The sequence below is a fragment of the Polistes dominula genome, unplaced genomic scaffold, assembly GCF_049000335.1.
Source record: "Polistes dominula isolate Pdom_NZ unplaced genomic scaffold, Pdom_raw_medaka contig_23, whole genome shotgun sequence".
Taxonomy (NCBI): Eukaryota; Metazoa; Arthropoda; class Insecta; order Hymenoptera; family Vespidae; genus Polistes; species Polistes dominula.
Genome location: NW_028300963.1, coordinates 298,862 through 314,760, shown reverse-complemented (window position 1 = coordinate 314,760; position 15,899 = coordinate 298,862). Strand labels below are relative to the sequence as shown.

The window sequence follows — 15,899 nt, the reverse complement described above, 5'->3', positions numbered from 1 at the left end:
AAAACGAAAAAGATTAAGATAGAGACGTGGTGGATATGTGTGGGTGCGCCACGTCGACTGGGCAGCGAGGACTGGGGACTGCTGCGGGTAAATCGGCACCACGGGACACGAATCCACGTAGAACGCCCGGGCTTAGGTAGCTCGTCGTCCTTCGGCGTTTTTCTTCACCGACGCCCGCGGGCAATGTGCCCACCCAAAGAGATAACTACGTGAGTTTCTCATCATTTTTCTTTTTTTACCTTCCCTTTATTACATATTTATAATTATCTGATTAATAGTATCAAAATCAACGGTAGATGAAGAAGAGAACGGTAGATAAATGAAGTAACGCTTGAAATTTAACAGATGATTCAATAAGAGAGAGAGGGAGATAGATTGATAAAAAGAGGAGGGATACCGCGGATAGGCTAGCTGAGTTTAAACTTTTATCGATTCGACGAGGATGAGGTGCGGTGTGGTACGGAGACAACGCGCCGCGTGCGTGTCATTGAACTTTCGGTGGATTCTACGAAAGATATCGACGGTGCCGACGTCCTCTGCAGACAGACGGTGTATTCGAATTTTCATTTAGTTTAGATTTCATCACTCTTCCGTATTTTTGTTATTTTCCCTCGTTAAATCGATCCATCTTATATTTCCATCGGAACGTGGGCAAATTTGTTTCAGAACATTTGTCAAAGTAGAAGAAATATAATATTAGTAAAAGGAATAATCTAACGAGGATAAAAAAAGACAAATGACGATATTTTTGTACGAATGGAAAATGGTAAAGGGGATAAATTTAGGTCCATATTCGATTATTACATCGAATATAACGTACTTACATATATTACGAACAATGAGATTTATCGTAAAAAATACATATCTATCTATCTATCTATCTATCTATCTATATGCATATGTATATATTCATATATCTTTTGGACGTTATCGTATTCGATATAAAATCCGATCGGTTGGAGATTAAAATAATCGACTAGCTTTTGGAGAATCGAACGTCTAAAGCAAGCTCAATGCCGAGCTCTGCCGAAGAGTAATCTTATTTCAGTGAGTTCGCTATCATTTGAAAATCCACTTTAAGAAGTCCGTTGAATGCGGGGTAGGCAACGTTTTCCGGTCAAGGTACGGTCTCTTTAGTAAAGAGAAACAGAGAGAAAGAGAGAGAAAGAAAGAGTATCGTGCTACTGCTGCTGCTGCTGCTGCTGCTGCTGTTGCTGCTGTTGCTACTTTCCTGACTTGCATCTCTAAAGCTTTTTTCAAAAGCACGGCGAAGCGTGCTATGTAGTATGTATGTATGTATGTTTCTTCTTCTTTTTCTTTATCTTTTTTTTCCTCCTCTCTTTTTCTACTCGATGAAAATTCTACGGATTTGGGAAGCTTCGAGAAAGATAGGCAGAGAAACGGAGAGAAAGAGAGAAAGTGAAATATACGAATACAGAGAAGGAGAAAGTCGAGCGTGCAACAATTCGGAAGCAATCGTCCATTTATACGCATGCAAATTTTCTCCCTCTATTTGTCTTTCTCTACATACGTCAAATGAGACGTGAGATATCGTTTAAATGATTCTGCGCTATTATCCATCGTTATCATAAAAAATATTTAAAGCTTGTTGTTTTCATCGTCGATAAGTCTTGTAGGTTTTGTAATAATAAATCATCGTTAGGGTGGTGTAAAAAAACAAAAAAATAAAGAAAGTAACGCAAGAAGTGTCATTAGGTGAAGGGAGGAGAGAACTGCCATTGTCACTCAATCGTCCTTTTGGTAGGCTATGCTTGACGTTGTCCAATGATTTACTGACCGATAATATATTGATGTTATTCAAATTTATGATTCGCTTATTCAATGATACTCCCTCACGACGAGATGAGATTTACATTCAAATTAACGTCTCTACTATCTTCCTTCGTATTCGATCCAAATTTCTATCCATCTTTCTATATATATATCTTTCTCTGTTTCTCTCTTTGTTTTCTCTCTCTCTCTCTCTCTCTCTCTCTCTCTCTCTCTCTCTCTCCCTCATCACAAAGTTCGCGCTATGATTGCACGAGATTCCATAGAAGTAGTACTTCAGTTCAAAGTTTTCGAATCTCCCTACAATATGCAGTTTCTTTCTGTGGTAGGAGGATACGGGGAATGAAGTATGATGCAAAGGAATATCATCATCTCGTTCAAACTAGGAGAATCCTTAGGGTAGATATCTAACAAATTTAGTTTACTCGCTTCTTGCACCTTTTCTTTCTCTCGAAAAATTCATCTCGATAAATCCTAGAATTCTTTTTATCTATCCTAGAAATCTATAACGATTTTATCCTATTTATTATTTATCTTCTTATTCTGTTATCGTTATATTTTTTACTATTTTCCAAAAGGGATCGTATCGAAACGATTCCGTAATCATTTTTATCTATCAAAGGATACCCAATAGATCGAGGGAAGACCTTTCTTTTTAATATTCCATAGATCAATTGTCTTTGTCTCTTCGCATGAATACTCATTGATGGGCAAGTTTATTATTTGAAAAAAAAAAAAAGAAATGAAAGGAAAAGAATGAACAAAAAACACGTAAAACAGCAGAAAAAGAGAGGATAAAAAAAAAAGAGGAAACACGATAAAATAGGAAGAGAATGAAAAGTTTCGTTCACTTCATATGCGAAAATCGGATGGGGAAAAAGGATTCGTAGTAGTAGTAGGGTTTGGGTTGGATTCTGGGAACATCGAAAAATTGCAACTGCAGCCTTTTGAAGCTTTTACCGTACGCGACTGGTACAATCGAAATGCTAATTTTTGTCCGGCCAAAGGAAGCGTGGACGAATAGCATTTTTCATTTCGAAGCGTGGAAAGGTGGTAAAGCGGGGATAGGGGTTGGTTGGATGTGGGAGTGGGATGGTTGACGCCGCTGCGGAGTCACGGATGCAGGTTAAAGCGGCCGAGTTTGCCAGCCTTCCACCCTCTCTTTGCAACCCCCACTAACCCTCTCTCTCTCTCTCTCTCTCTCTCTCTCTCTCTCTCTTTCTCTCTCTGAACCTCGCGCCACGGTGTGAAGTACCGGCGTTACACTACGGTGCAAAGTGAGGCGTATCCACCGCGTTGCTGCTGCGCTGCTCCATTTTCTCTCTTTCTCTTTCTCGTCGTGACTTGAGTATATCCTACACACATATATATACACTCTTATACAAAGTCATATACGTAATATACACAGGTGGATGTCGAGCGCACACAAGCCGATAGAAAACTTTGTAATGCAAATGTTTCGAAATAATAATTTCCAGGCAGTGTCGTGTCTCGTCGTTTGGTCTTTCTCTCTTTCTTATAATGATAGTAATGGTACTAGTACTAGTAGTATCAACGATAGTAATAGACTTAATGTTTCTATGACACACCAAGTTATCGAGCGTGTTCTTTCCCTCCTTATTTTGATATATTTTTTTCTTTTAATAAGTATCCGTGCTCTTTTCTTATCTCTCATTCTTTCTATCCTGTTCATATAAGGGAGGGAAAAATCACGTGGAAAAGTATTATCTTCCATGTTGCGTGTAGTTGATGGGGTACAAAACGAGGTAACAAGATTAACCGTGAGTTACAACGAAGGGTCATATCGTAAAGAATTAAAGTTGCTACAAAGTTGATAAAAGTTTCGGTTCATTCGTTCTACATCGTATTATCCCCCTTTACTTTTTTCATTCTTCATCTACCTGCTCCTCCTCCTGCTCCTCCTCCTGCTCCTCTTCGTCCTCCTCTTTATCCCTTTCTCTGTGACCACGCCCTGTAGTTGAAATTGTTCAGTATTAGAAACTAGTAACCCGATTTGCAAAGTATGTTCTACCAAACGAGAGAAACCTTTCACCAAGTTGCTTAGCTTCTCATCGTCATCGCATTACGATCGATGCGTGTGTTTCTATTGGATTATCAAGGATTGTAATAATAATAACAATAGCAATTGAAAATATAAAAGTAAAACCGGTTATAATCGTTGTTTACTGTTATCGAATCGATTCCTATTTACCGATCTTTTTATTTAGCAGTATTTTCGTTTTATTCTTGTTACAAATATAAATTGAACGGAATTATTTCAATTTTGAAGCTACGCGTAATCTTCGATTAATCCCAAAATAGGAAAAGTTAAATTTGTTATTTATATCATTTATTATGATGTAATAAATACGCAATTGGCAGAGTAATCAAGAGATTAAACCGATTATTTCAAATGTGAAATTGAATTCGAACATATAGACGAGCTATTATTTGCAATAATGTCTTCATTTGGTCAATAGGATAACTCATTTCTGGTAATGTAATCTTCTTCTATAATAGGAGGTTTAGTTAGAAAATTGATCTTTTTACAATAGAACGCTCCTCGTGGACCATTCTAACTTTCTACTCGTATTTCTACGTTTTCCTAATAGAAATAAGAGACGTTGGAAAATGGAGCTCTTATTCTTTCGATACAAATACAGTTGGTAGTAAATTATAGTTCTTCGATAACAAAAGACCGCAGTGTTACGAAACGAGGGAAAGAGAAAGGTGTAGGCCTTAATTACTTGTAAGATGGTTTGGTTTGTAGTACTCGAAAGTTCAAGTCGTTGGATTAAGTTGCCGTGTGGTTTTAATGATCTTCTCACACCAGATTAGGAAGAGAAACAACCCTTAACAGTTTGCTAAGACTGATAATATTTAGTATTCCATGCTATGGTTTATCAATTCTATACAATTTTATATTTTAATACTCAAAAATAATATAACAATAATGATCAAATATATCTGAGAAAATTTGAATATATTTAATTATAAAAAATATTAATATCGCGTGAATACGTATTTGCGTGTGTTTGTATCCATTCAATAGGTGTTCATTGTATTGGTAAACAGAAGAATACTCTTTCGATAAGGCGAATGCCTTTTGGCCGATCCTTTTAAGGGTATACTTTAGCTATACTTTAGCTATACGAAAAGGGAAAATAGTCTTAGAGCTTATATCCAGATAAAACGTGACTAGCTAGTGGAAGAAGAAAAAAGGGAAGATTACGTTTCGGCAATTGCTAGTGGAAGGAAAAAGAAAGGAAAAAGAAAAGAAAGAAATAAAAATACGAAAAGAAGAAAGGAAGGAAGGAAGGAAGGATGGATGGGTGGGTGGGTTGGTGATAGTAGAGGCGAACGTTAAAGGGAAGAAAGCGGCCGAAGGATACGGAAAAAGGGAATTAAGCAACGACCCACAAATCCGGCGTGGAAGGTATATCTAAGGGGAGGAAAAAATAAATCGAATTCAAAGAATAGCTGTGATCCTCGTGTAAGCGCTTACGCTTGAAAAAGGACAGAGTGTTTGAAAGATAAAAAGAAAGAGAAACAGTAGATCAAGGAAAAAAAATAGAAGAAACAATTCGCGAGTTTTGACTATCGGCTCGCCAACTTTTCAAATATATACAAAACATATAAAATTTGTTATTTATTTAATTGGTTTTTCGCTTACTTCGTTAGTGTTTTTACCAAAATTTATGACCATGTATGAATTCCTGTCTCATATTACTTATATTTCATATCATATATAAATGTCTGACTTGTACTACTTAAGTGTCTAACCGCGTGTATAAATGCCTTGGTTTTTACTACTTAATTGTATGATCATTTGTAAATGCCTGACTTGTACTACTTAAACGTTTGACCGTAAGACAAAAATTCCACGGCATTTATCGAATGACAAGACTTGTCACATCGTGATAACAAGGGTCTACGTTCTTTCTTGTTCCCAAAAACGCTGTCCACTTTTCTAACGTTAATCGCGAGCACATGTTTGAGAAGAATACAAGCGAGAGAGAAAAGTTCTTCCTACTTTTGCATCGACAACGACGAAGACGACGAGGACGACGACGACGACGACGACGACGACGACGACGATGGCCATGGAGGACACGAACTTTTCCAAAGTGGTCTCGTCGTTATTTTACAACACCGTCATAGTTTTCTTCTCTTCTTTAAAGGCAAACTTTATAGGGATACTTGAACGAAAACGTCAAGATCTCTTTTTCAGACTTTCAAACACTTAAAGGCGTTAGCCTTGATGGGTCTTAAGCGATTTTTACCATCTAATCATTCTCCGCTTCTTCGAATTCTTTCTCGAACCAGAGACGAGAAATTTTTTCTTATTATTTTATGCTATAGAATATAAGTAATACAAAGTTGCTTTTCTCTCTCTCTCTCTCTCTCTCTCTCTCTCTCTTTTTCTTTCGAATGTTCGTTCTATCGCTTTAATAACGAAAAAAATGATACGGCAGTGATATTTTTTTGGTATTTTTTATAGGAAAAAATCCTTACAGGTTTTCTCTTTTTCCGAGCGAAAACGACTTCAAAGAATTGACTAGGAACGCGAACGGCAAATGCTTGCTTTCTCTATCACGACGTACCTGCATATGTATTTACGCGAGTACAAACGCGTATCTATCTATCCCAGAATCCGTTTGGATCGTATCGAATTGGTGCGATACCCGATTTCCATTTTCTCTTCTTTCTCTCTCTCTCTCTCTCTCTCTCTCTCTCTCTCTGATGTTCGTTCGTTCGTTCGTTCATTCGTTCATTTTTCTTTTCGTTCCTCTACACTCGGACTTCGTGGCTTTACTCCGAAAAGTGAACCGAGCTCGTCGATTCATTATCGCTACCGATTTTTTTTCTCTCTCTCTCTCTCTTTTTCTTTGAAAAAAGAATCAAAGAAAAAAAAGTATAAAGTCTCCCCCTTCATCAGTAGCCCCTTCCCCTAGACCTTCCTGGTACCATAAAAAAAAAAAGAAGAAAACCCGTAGATGGCACCTTCGTTCATGATGCTAAGCCGAGCCAATAGGAAGCCGGTAACGAGCACCAAGCCCGTCGAACTTACCGTAAATGGAGCAAAAACACTCTGCCAAATTAAAAAATATGGCAACGGTCCAAAGCGGCACACACGTTGGCTGGCACGAAGCTACGCTTCTGATTTTCTTTCTTTTCCATTCGAGGCCGGTTCACTCACGCGGACATCATCGGTAGAATTATTCTCGCGAAAATTCCAGCTATTTTTTCGCCCTGTCGAATACTCGCGGGATACCCAGAGAATTACACGTTTTCTTCCTTTCTTTCTTCCTTCCTTCCTTCCTTCCTTCCGTCCTTTCTTTATTTCTTCTTCATTTTTTTATCTTACCCTTCTGTCTACTAACAAGTATCACCCTTTATATCATCGTAATATAAGTTAATAGTAAATCCATTTATGACACAATGTCACTGATTTTCTTTTTTTCTGATTTTCTTCATTTGAGAGTGAACGCAACGATGATTTCGCATCTCTTTCTCTTTGAAATAAAGTGAAATAAGAGTAAGCGTAAAATATCACGCATTTAACGTACGCGATAGGAATAATTTGGAAGGTCCATAACGTTGTTTTGTATTTTTATCGACACCAAGCTTCGTTTACGATCGTTGCACGGGATGATCTATCTAGCTTTACGATTTCGTGCTGTTTATTGCGCGTATAAATTTGAACAAAGCCGTCGTCGAGTGAAATGGTGGGAAAGAGGGAGGGTGGGAGAAAGGAAGGAAGGAAGGGAGGAAGGAAGGAAGGAAGGAAGGAAAGGAGGAAGGAAGGGAGGAAGGGAAGTAGAGAGTTGCTGCGGGTTAGAGACGTGAATAACAAAATGGATCGTTTATAATCGAAAAAACAAATCGAAATATGTATTTGTCGGTAAAAAATGAAAAAAAATGAAAACAAAAAAAGAACAAATATAAAATAAAATATTATAGATAGCTGAAAATGTAAAAAGCTATACTTCCACCCTTTCGATTCGTTTCTTTTTTATTTATTGAATTATTTATTACGTCGATGCATTCTGGACAGGTGGTACACCATTAAAAAAAAATATTATTCCTGTTATATTATTTATTTTTAGCCGTAGAATCAGGCCACCAGCCCCTGCAGAAAGGCTCGATTTTACCGGATATGCAATACTGTAAATGTAAATAAGAATATTACAATTCGAAGAATCTCATTATATTCGTATCGATATTTTTTCTTCTTCATATTATTATTCTAACATTATGTTTTGCAAATAGAATTTTAAGATAGAAAAAAGTGTTGTAAATTTAGCTTGGAACTTTTCTTATTTCATTGAATCTTCGGGTTGTCATCGAGTAAGGAAAGGAAAGGAAAGGAAAGGAAAGGAAAGGAAAGGAAAGGAAAGGAAAGGAAAGAAAAGTCGTGAAAATGAAAAGAGAGCGTGACACGAATGACGAAGGAATAAACGAGGATCTTTTTCCTGTTATTTTTCTGATTCTGTTTTCACTTCTCATTCTCTCTTTCTATGTATCTCGGTAAAAATCCAAATAAAATTACTATCACGTAATTGTCAGCAAGCAAACAAACAAGCAAGCTAGCAAGCAAGCAAGTGATAAGCGTCAGGGATGCAATTGCTCTTGCAACTCTAGCTGATGGGACGGACTAATTATCGTCCCTGCTTGACGTTTTATCGCGTTCTCACCGATTACGCAACAAACACACACACACACACACACACACACACACCTATATATACTATATACACTTTTCCTCGCGATTAGCAGCTTTGACGTGCTACATTGTGTAACTAGCATTATAATCGGTCGGAGCTTTTTTATTTCGTTTTCCAAAGTTGCTCGATCAATCTCTGATATTTATCGCGAGGATATTAAATTATTTAAACAACGTGGAATATTTAGTCGAATAAATTGTAGAATTCTTGGATAAAAATATTATCTTGTAGTAGAAAGTAGGAACCAGCACCGATTGTCCGTTCCTTCTGCATCATCTCCACTCTCTTTGATTTTTTCTTCTTTTATTCTGTTCCTTTCCATACCTTGAAAACACGACTGGATGAAGAAAGATGTAAAAAAGGATACAAAATGCGTCGCGTCTGTGACTGCCGTGTTCCATTCCCTCTTTTACTTGTTCTATCTTTCTAACCCTCTGCCCACCTGCCCCCTTTTCTCTGCTTTTTCGTTGCTTGCAGCACGCACCCCGCATTTTAATGGCCGCTTCATTCATATTCATTTTCCCTTTCATTTCGAATGTTTTGAGTTAGAAAGTCGACGCGAAACGTGTATCACCTGCTCGTTACTAAGGAGAGGGAGAAACGCTGACATTCTTTTTATTTTATTTTATTCGTTAAAACGTACGTATCTTTACCATTATTACGTATACGCAGATGCATTTCCATCCAACCGTTTTATTTCTCCATCCATCGTTTATTCCTTCTTTCAATCCTTTTCTCATCATCGTCCTTTATTATTTTTTTTTTTTTTTTTTTTTTTTTTTTTTTTTTTTTTGTCGAGCACCTATTAATTTATGGGGCTTGGGAAGAGATAACACACAAAAAGAAATAAAAAAATATAATTTTGAGGAAAAAATGTCGTTAACTAAGCGGTCGAGTTTAAATACTTTTGTACGTATCCATTTGAAAGGATTTTTATCTTTCCCCGCAGTATGACAATGTAAATATAGTGTGACGAAAAAAAGAGAAAAAGGAAGAAAGAAAGAAAGAAAAATAAAATATAGGGACGAATCGGCTAGCAGTAGAAATTTTCGTTTATTTATTCGTTAGTTCGTCTGTGTTTAAAATTAACTATCTTTCTGTATACACATCTCTCTCTCTCTCTCTCTCTCTCTCTTTTTGATTCAGTCCTTAAATACTTTTTTGTAACAACGATATCAATTTTAATTTCCATATTTGCTTATGACCTCGTGCATTATAATTCGAGATTCTACTAGTTAATTTCATGCTAATTAATTCAATAATGTTTTCAACGTATCACGTGTAATCGTTATTGCGTTTTCTTAATGAAGAAAAATATATATATATATATACATACATACGTTTACGTTGAAGGGAAGAAAAAAAGATGGTAGATGAATGATTTTTGTCGGATATTAACACGCAAATTATTCTATTATATTTTTCGTTTACATACTTTCTAAGCTAACTCTCGCGTTCATTTACATAGTATGTATTAACTTAGTATGCATGTAAAATGTATATATAAATACGCGCGTGCGTTTTATTCGCGTTATCGATTCTTCTACGAGCATAGGGGTTTTTTTTTATTCCCTCTTTCGAACCTTCTCCCTGGCCCCTGTTTATTCCTTTTATCGTTTTTCGATAAATTCGATGGGACGATCGTGAGGAAGCCGTCGTTGAAGTCGAAGTTTCGCGAAAAAAATTTGTTGATGTGCCTGCGAAAAGGAAAAGCAGGAGAAAGAGATGGGTGGTGATGGTGGTGTTGGTACGATACCGGAACTCGACAGTATAATATATACGGGATAAAACTCGAATAATTTTCAAATTTTTTTTTCTTTTTTTTTTCATTTGTTTAATTAACGCCCCGAGGCAGGGCAACTGGGGCAGGGGGAAAGAAAAGTAATCGAGGATTTTTTTTTCTTTAAGACTCGAGATAATCATTATAATGGAATAGATGTTATTGTTAATAACAATATTAATCGCTAATATAGAAATATAAACTTTTATTTTGTTTTGTATCTTTTGTTTTTCCGTTATTGTTATTTATATTTTTGTATCACTCTATTTTCGAGAGTATCGAAAATTTTGGCGCGTGTTGATCGTACTAGCGATAATATTTGTGAAAGGAGAATGAGTGCTGGTCGCTAGGAGAAACTTTATTGTTAGTTTATTTAACTTTTTACAGTATGAAGTTACCACTGGCACGATAACATTATTTTCCCTAGAGTCATTTCTGAAGTTAATAATCATGGTGTACTGAAGGTGTATAAAAATAGACTGACTTTATTTTCCTTGGAATTACTTCTCTCTCTCTCTCTCTCTCTCTCTCTCTTTCTCTCTTTCTCTTTCTCTCTTCCTATTTCTATCTTCTTTTGAAATGATATTACTTTTACTAGTTAATAAAATAAATTAGTTTAAAAATATTTTTAATATGGAACAACTTTCAAAGTATGTGTGCTTAAAAAGACTTGCATTTCCGTAATACTTAGTATTATAATAATTGTTCTTTGGTTTTTATATTAATCAAAAATTAGATATGCGAAATTACTTTTTACAAATATATAAATATAGGTGTAGGTACGATAAAATAATTACATTAGAATGCAAAAAATCACAAATTAGAACGTTATAAACTTTCTTTCGATTATTTAACAATTATTTTAATACTCTAATGCACTATACTTTTATATTATATTATATTTTTTTGCAGAGATATTCGTTTATCGTTGTTAGCGCAAAAACTCGAGAAACAAACATTTCGTTAAAGAAAAGACTACAATGAATTATTTTCGTAATAAAATAATAATTTATCTTTATTCGTTAGATATAATAAAAGTAGCAACGAGGGTGGTATCGCCTAACAATAGATATTAAAACAATGTGAAGAAAAAAGAAGGAAACGTAATAAAAAATTTGATAAGACAACGGAGAAGAAAAATGTCGCGTCGAATATTTGCAATAAACAATATTTACAATAGGAACACAAATGTATGAGAGAAAATAATAGGAGTAGGAGACACGGTTGTCGGTGGAGGAAAGGCATTTCGTCGAAATAAAAAGTAAGAGTCGAGTGGAGAGGTGATGGGGTAGTGGGTGGCTAGATGGCGAGGGAATGAGTTCGTCTGGAGTTAAGCCGTGGAAACGATGTTTTACGAGGGACGTCGACGAAAAATCACTCTCAGCTTCCCGAGAAAATGGAGTTGCTGGACGTTCGACCGTCTCTCTCTCTCTCTCTCTCTATATATATATATATATATATATATATCTATATGTATGTGTGTGGTTGGTTGGGAAGAAAGAAAGGAAAAAAAGGATTCCATGTATTCTCTCGTTCGTTGAGAGAAAGAAAGAAAGAAATAGAGAGATGGAATGAGTAACGAGTAGTGGTAGAAAGGGCTTGAACTAAAAGGAAAAGGACCAGCGAATTGGAAGATTTATCAATGAAACTAAGTCCTGTCGCTGGGGCGTCGTAAATATCCTGGCAGGCTTGTCACTTCTCCCAAAAGTCCCGGTAGACCCGTTACCCAATGGGATCGTTCATAATTCACATCCGATTTGAACAAAGTTCGCGAACTAGCGCGATTTGCTTAATACACTCGTGTTCCCCTTTTCCAAATTTCTACATTAGCGACAGTAACGACTGTCACCTTCTCTTCTCTATCATTCTCATTCTCATTCTTCCTCTCAATATCTATAACTGTATAGAAAAAAATACTTGAAAATGTCTGAATCGATCATAATTACGTTAGCATTTATGATATGCGAATGAACCCTCTTTTAAAGCCATTCTATGGATGGGACCAGAACCGATTCACGTATTACTTCTCTTGATGCATGTGGTCTGCCACGGACCGTCGACAAATAGGTTCGCAAACATATGCGGCCGAGTTTGAATGCCACTCTACTTCTATGACGGCAATCGAAACCCTCTACCTCTATATCTCCTTTTCTTTCCCTTTATCATTTCTACTTTTTTATCAATCGCTCGTAAGTCTCGTCGTTACTTGTTTGACGTTTCAATCAACCTTTCTAATGTTTTATTATACAATTTTTGTTCTTCAATAGTTAATTAATAAGTTAGTTAGTTGGTTCGTTGGTTAGTTTATCTAATAATAACTTTGATCGTTGAATTAATTTTGAAGGAAAGAATGCGTCGTCGTAGGTTAACGTAATTCTCGACTCAAACGAGGAATATTAATTGCTCATCCGGGAGGGAGAGAAGAGGCTTGTAGTATTTCATGAAACTATGTGTACCCTGAAGGGGTACGTCTTAAAGATATAATAACTTCATGTGCTAGAAGCATACCGATGATAGTGATGCAGTAAAGTATGACGAGCACGCACGGCTTAACATTTTTCTTTCTCTTGTGTAATGCTGATGGTAGATGTGAGACGGTACCAAAAACGGAGATAAAAATATAGAAACATATATATATATATATATATATAGAGAGAGAGAGAGAGAGAGAGAGAGAGGGAGAGAGATAAAGAAAGAAAGAAAGGATGGAAGGAAGAAAGAAAAGGGCGTGAGCTTTTGAGCCGAACCTAACGCGCGTTTTAAACAGCACACGGAGGGCTTCAAAAAATCAATGCTTCGTGTCTTCGTTCGCGCGGAACGCCCTCTGCGGACAATTAAAAAGTATTTCTAACTCTGTAAACTGATTAAAGCATATTTTCAATGATTACCCTAATTCCATCATCATCTTTAACCATTGGCCTATTTATTTCGTATTATTAATTTAAGTAACATTAATATGGGTACCATTTTCTTAAGGAATGAGGATACTTACGATGTAAAACAAATGTCGGATCCTTTACCACCTGTTATTCCTACGTTTTTACGAGACAAAATCATTGCATCGTTTATCTTCATATCTGTTTTTACATTCGCCGAATAGAAAAGAAAATGAAGATTTTTGATCGTAGTTTTTTCATGGGCGTGGCTGAATTTCCACGGGACACCCTGTACATTGCAATGCGCGTCTCAGACGAAAGATGCTGATGTAGCATCTTCTCTCGATCGGTTCGTCTGATAATTGAATTGCGACGGTACTGCCTCGATGAATCCTCCAAACGAGATTACTACTCTTAAATCATATTAATTCTCCTTTTTATTCTACTTATTTCTTTTCTTTTTTTCTTCTTTCATTTTCTTTGCTTCAAAGGAGGAGAATAGAGAAAGAGAAAGAGAAAGAGAAGTACTCAGGTAATATACGTAGGTATTCCTATAATCGTTTAGTATTTTTCTCAATAAAGGACGATACCGGGCCAGCTATAGTGATTCCTTTTAACGAGAACTAATCATTTCTCGATAAATCGATAACTGTAATAGACACGGATTATATCTCGTTACGAGAAGTGATAGAATTAGAAAGACAGAGAGAAAGAGAGATGGAGATAGGTATTTCCGTGATTTTGAGGATCGAGAGAAAAGTATGAGACGTCTGTCTCATGGGTAGGAATAAATTCTGTCATGAGATAGTCCAGAAGGATATCCTCGCATCGTGTTTGTCAGTTTCCTATCGGAGTTCTAACATAGAAGGAGTCTATTGCCCTGCGGAGCCATCCATAATTTACTTGCTAGCCGAACTTCTGCTTCCCATCCTTCGGCTTTGGATTGTATCTGTCTATATATCTCTCTTACGATCTTAGCATACCCCGAGCCTAAGACCCCGCTTCTTCCTCTTCATTTGTACCCCTATCGTAATTTTTGTTTTATCTTTTGATTTCCTTTTTCCTCTTTATAGTATAGTAGTTTCAAAGAATATGGAATATAAATGCTTTGAGTGTTGACAAAAGAAGTGGTGGAATTAAAAGTCATGCTTCTTCATTCTTCGACGCCCTTACGAAATAGAAGTGCACAAGTGGCAGTAATCGATCGATCAACCACGGCCAAGAATTTCTATGCTTTCCTCTTCAATCGAAATCTCTCTTTTACTTACTTAGGAGGGTTGATTCAAGGTCAGTCAACATTTCTGAACGTTAATCGAGTACCACCTTACCTTTTTCTTTCTTATTCATTAGAAATACGGTCCACTAACTGGACCGTAATTCGTTTAATTACCAAACTTAATGGTTCCAGCCAGCGTTTCTAGTCTTTCAAAAATAAATGAGAAAAAAGAACAAGATGAGATAAGCAAGAACACGTCTAAAATCTCTGATGATGGTCGTAGAAAAAGGAACAGAAAATGAAGGTGAGAGAATAGGAAAAGAAAAGAGAATAAAAAGCGAGAAAGAGAGGAGGTGCGGGTGACTCGAGGGATGGAGTAAAAGGGAGAAGAGATGATAGGTTGGAATAAGCAAGCAGATGGGTGGATACGATGGGGAAGGAAAAATTCCGACACGACGTAGACGCACGAGACAAAGGAACGATGGAAAAGAAGAAGCAGCCGGCTCGTATTATTTTTCAGGATGATGAGGACGGCCGGTGGTTGGTTGGTTGGATGGATGGATGGTTGGTTGGATGGTTGGTTGGATGGTTGGTTGGTTGGTTCGTCGGTTGGTTGGTTGGTTCGTTGGTTCGTCGGTTCGTCGGTTCGTTGGTCGTGGTGGTTGCTTTTCGGATCTGTAGGCTGGTTCAGACAGGATGAGAGAACGAGACGTACAATTAGTAAGCTCCCTTCTCTTTTTCTTTTCTTTTTCTTTTTCTACCAACACATTGTCATTAGTTTTCTCGCTCTTTCTTTCTTCTCACACTTTCTTCGTCACCTCATCTGTGTAAGAAAAGGACACAACGACGATGACGAAGATTGTCAAGTTGTTTCTCTGAATGCAAGGAGTAAAAGGAAGGAAAGGTAGGGGAAAAAGCATCGTGAAAGGTTCGCTTATAAAACAAGAAAGGACCAGTAAGTCGGTTCTTCGTTAGAGTTAAAGACGCATACAGGAATAAAAACTCGAACACGAGATGGGTATGACTTCTTGTTGGACAAGCATTTCCTTCAACGTTAGTTTAGCAAAGAAAGAAGGAAAATAAGGCAACCTTCGTAAGTCCATTTCGTAGAGGTGTAAAGGAAGGGAGATACGGTGTTATCCGTTGTAAGCTCGGTAAAACCAAGCAGCCCGTAAAATCAGGAAAATTAAGCTTTTTATAAGAGACTTCTTTTTTAAACGGAACGTCGACGACCGGAGCCACCAGCTTGACAACTTCATGAAAGGAGGAGAATACTTAAAAGAGATACAAATATATATATATATATATAGAATATCTTAACGCATTAACGTCGATGTTTCTAAGCATGGACGATAAAGAATTTTAATGAGCGGCCCTTTTGCCTTTTTTACCGTAAATATACAGACCTACGTTGTGGATAGTATCAAAGCAAGAAAATCAAAAAGATATAAGAAAGAAAAAAGACAAAATAAAAGATAAAGAAAAAAAAGCGAGCGAGTATACTACTA

The 15,899-nt window shown here is 36.7% G+C and overlaps 3 protein-coding genes across 3 annotated transcripts in view; 1 reads left to right on the top strand and 2 right to left on the bottom strand.

Moving 5' to 3' along the window:
• The window catches only part of nAChRalpha2 (nicotinic acetylcholine receptor alpha2), an 86,927-nt gene that overhangs the window by 16,293 nt on the left and 54,735 nt on the right, over positions 1 to 15,899 (bottom strand). The gene's annotated exons all lie outside the window — the stretch shown is intronic.
• The window catches only part of LOC149032496 (uncharacterized), a 32,727-nt gene that overhangs the window by 12,247 nt on the left and 4,581 nt on the right, over positions 1 to 15,899 (bottom strand). The gene's annotated exons all lie outside the window — the stretch shown is intronic.
• The window catches only part of nAChRalpha1 (nicotinic acetylcholine receptor alpha1), a 100,010-nt gene continuing 84,179 nt past the window's right edge, over positions 69 to 15,899 (top strand). Inside the window, exon 1 of the mRNA XM_015327196.2 lies at positions 69 to 209. The gene's annotated coding sequence lies outside the window, so the exon portion shown is untranslated. The remainder of the gene's footprint in view (positions 210 to 15,899) is intronic.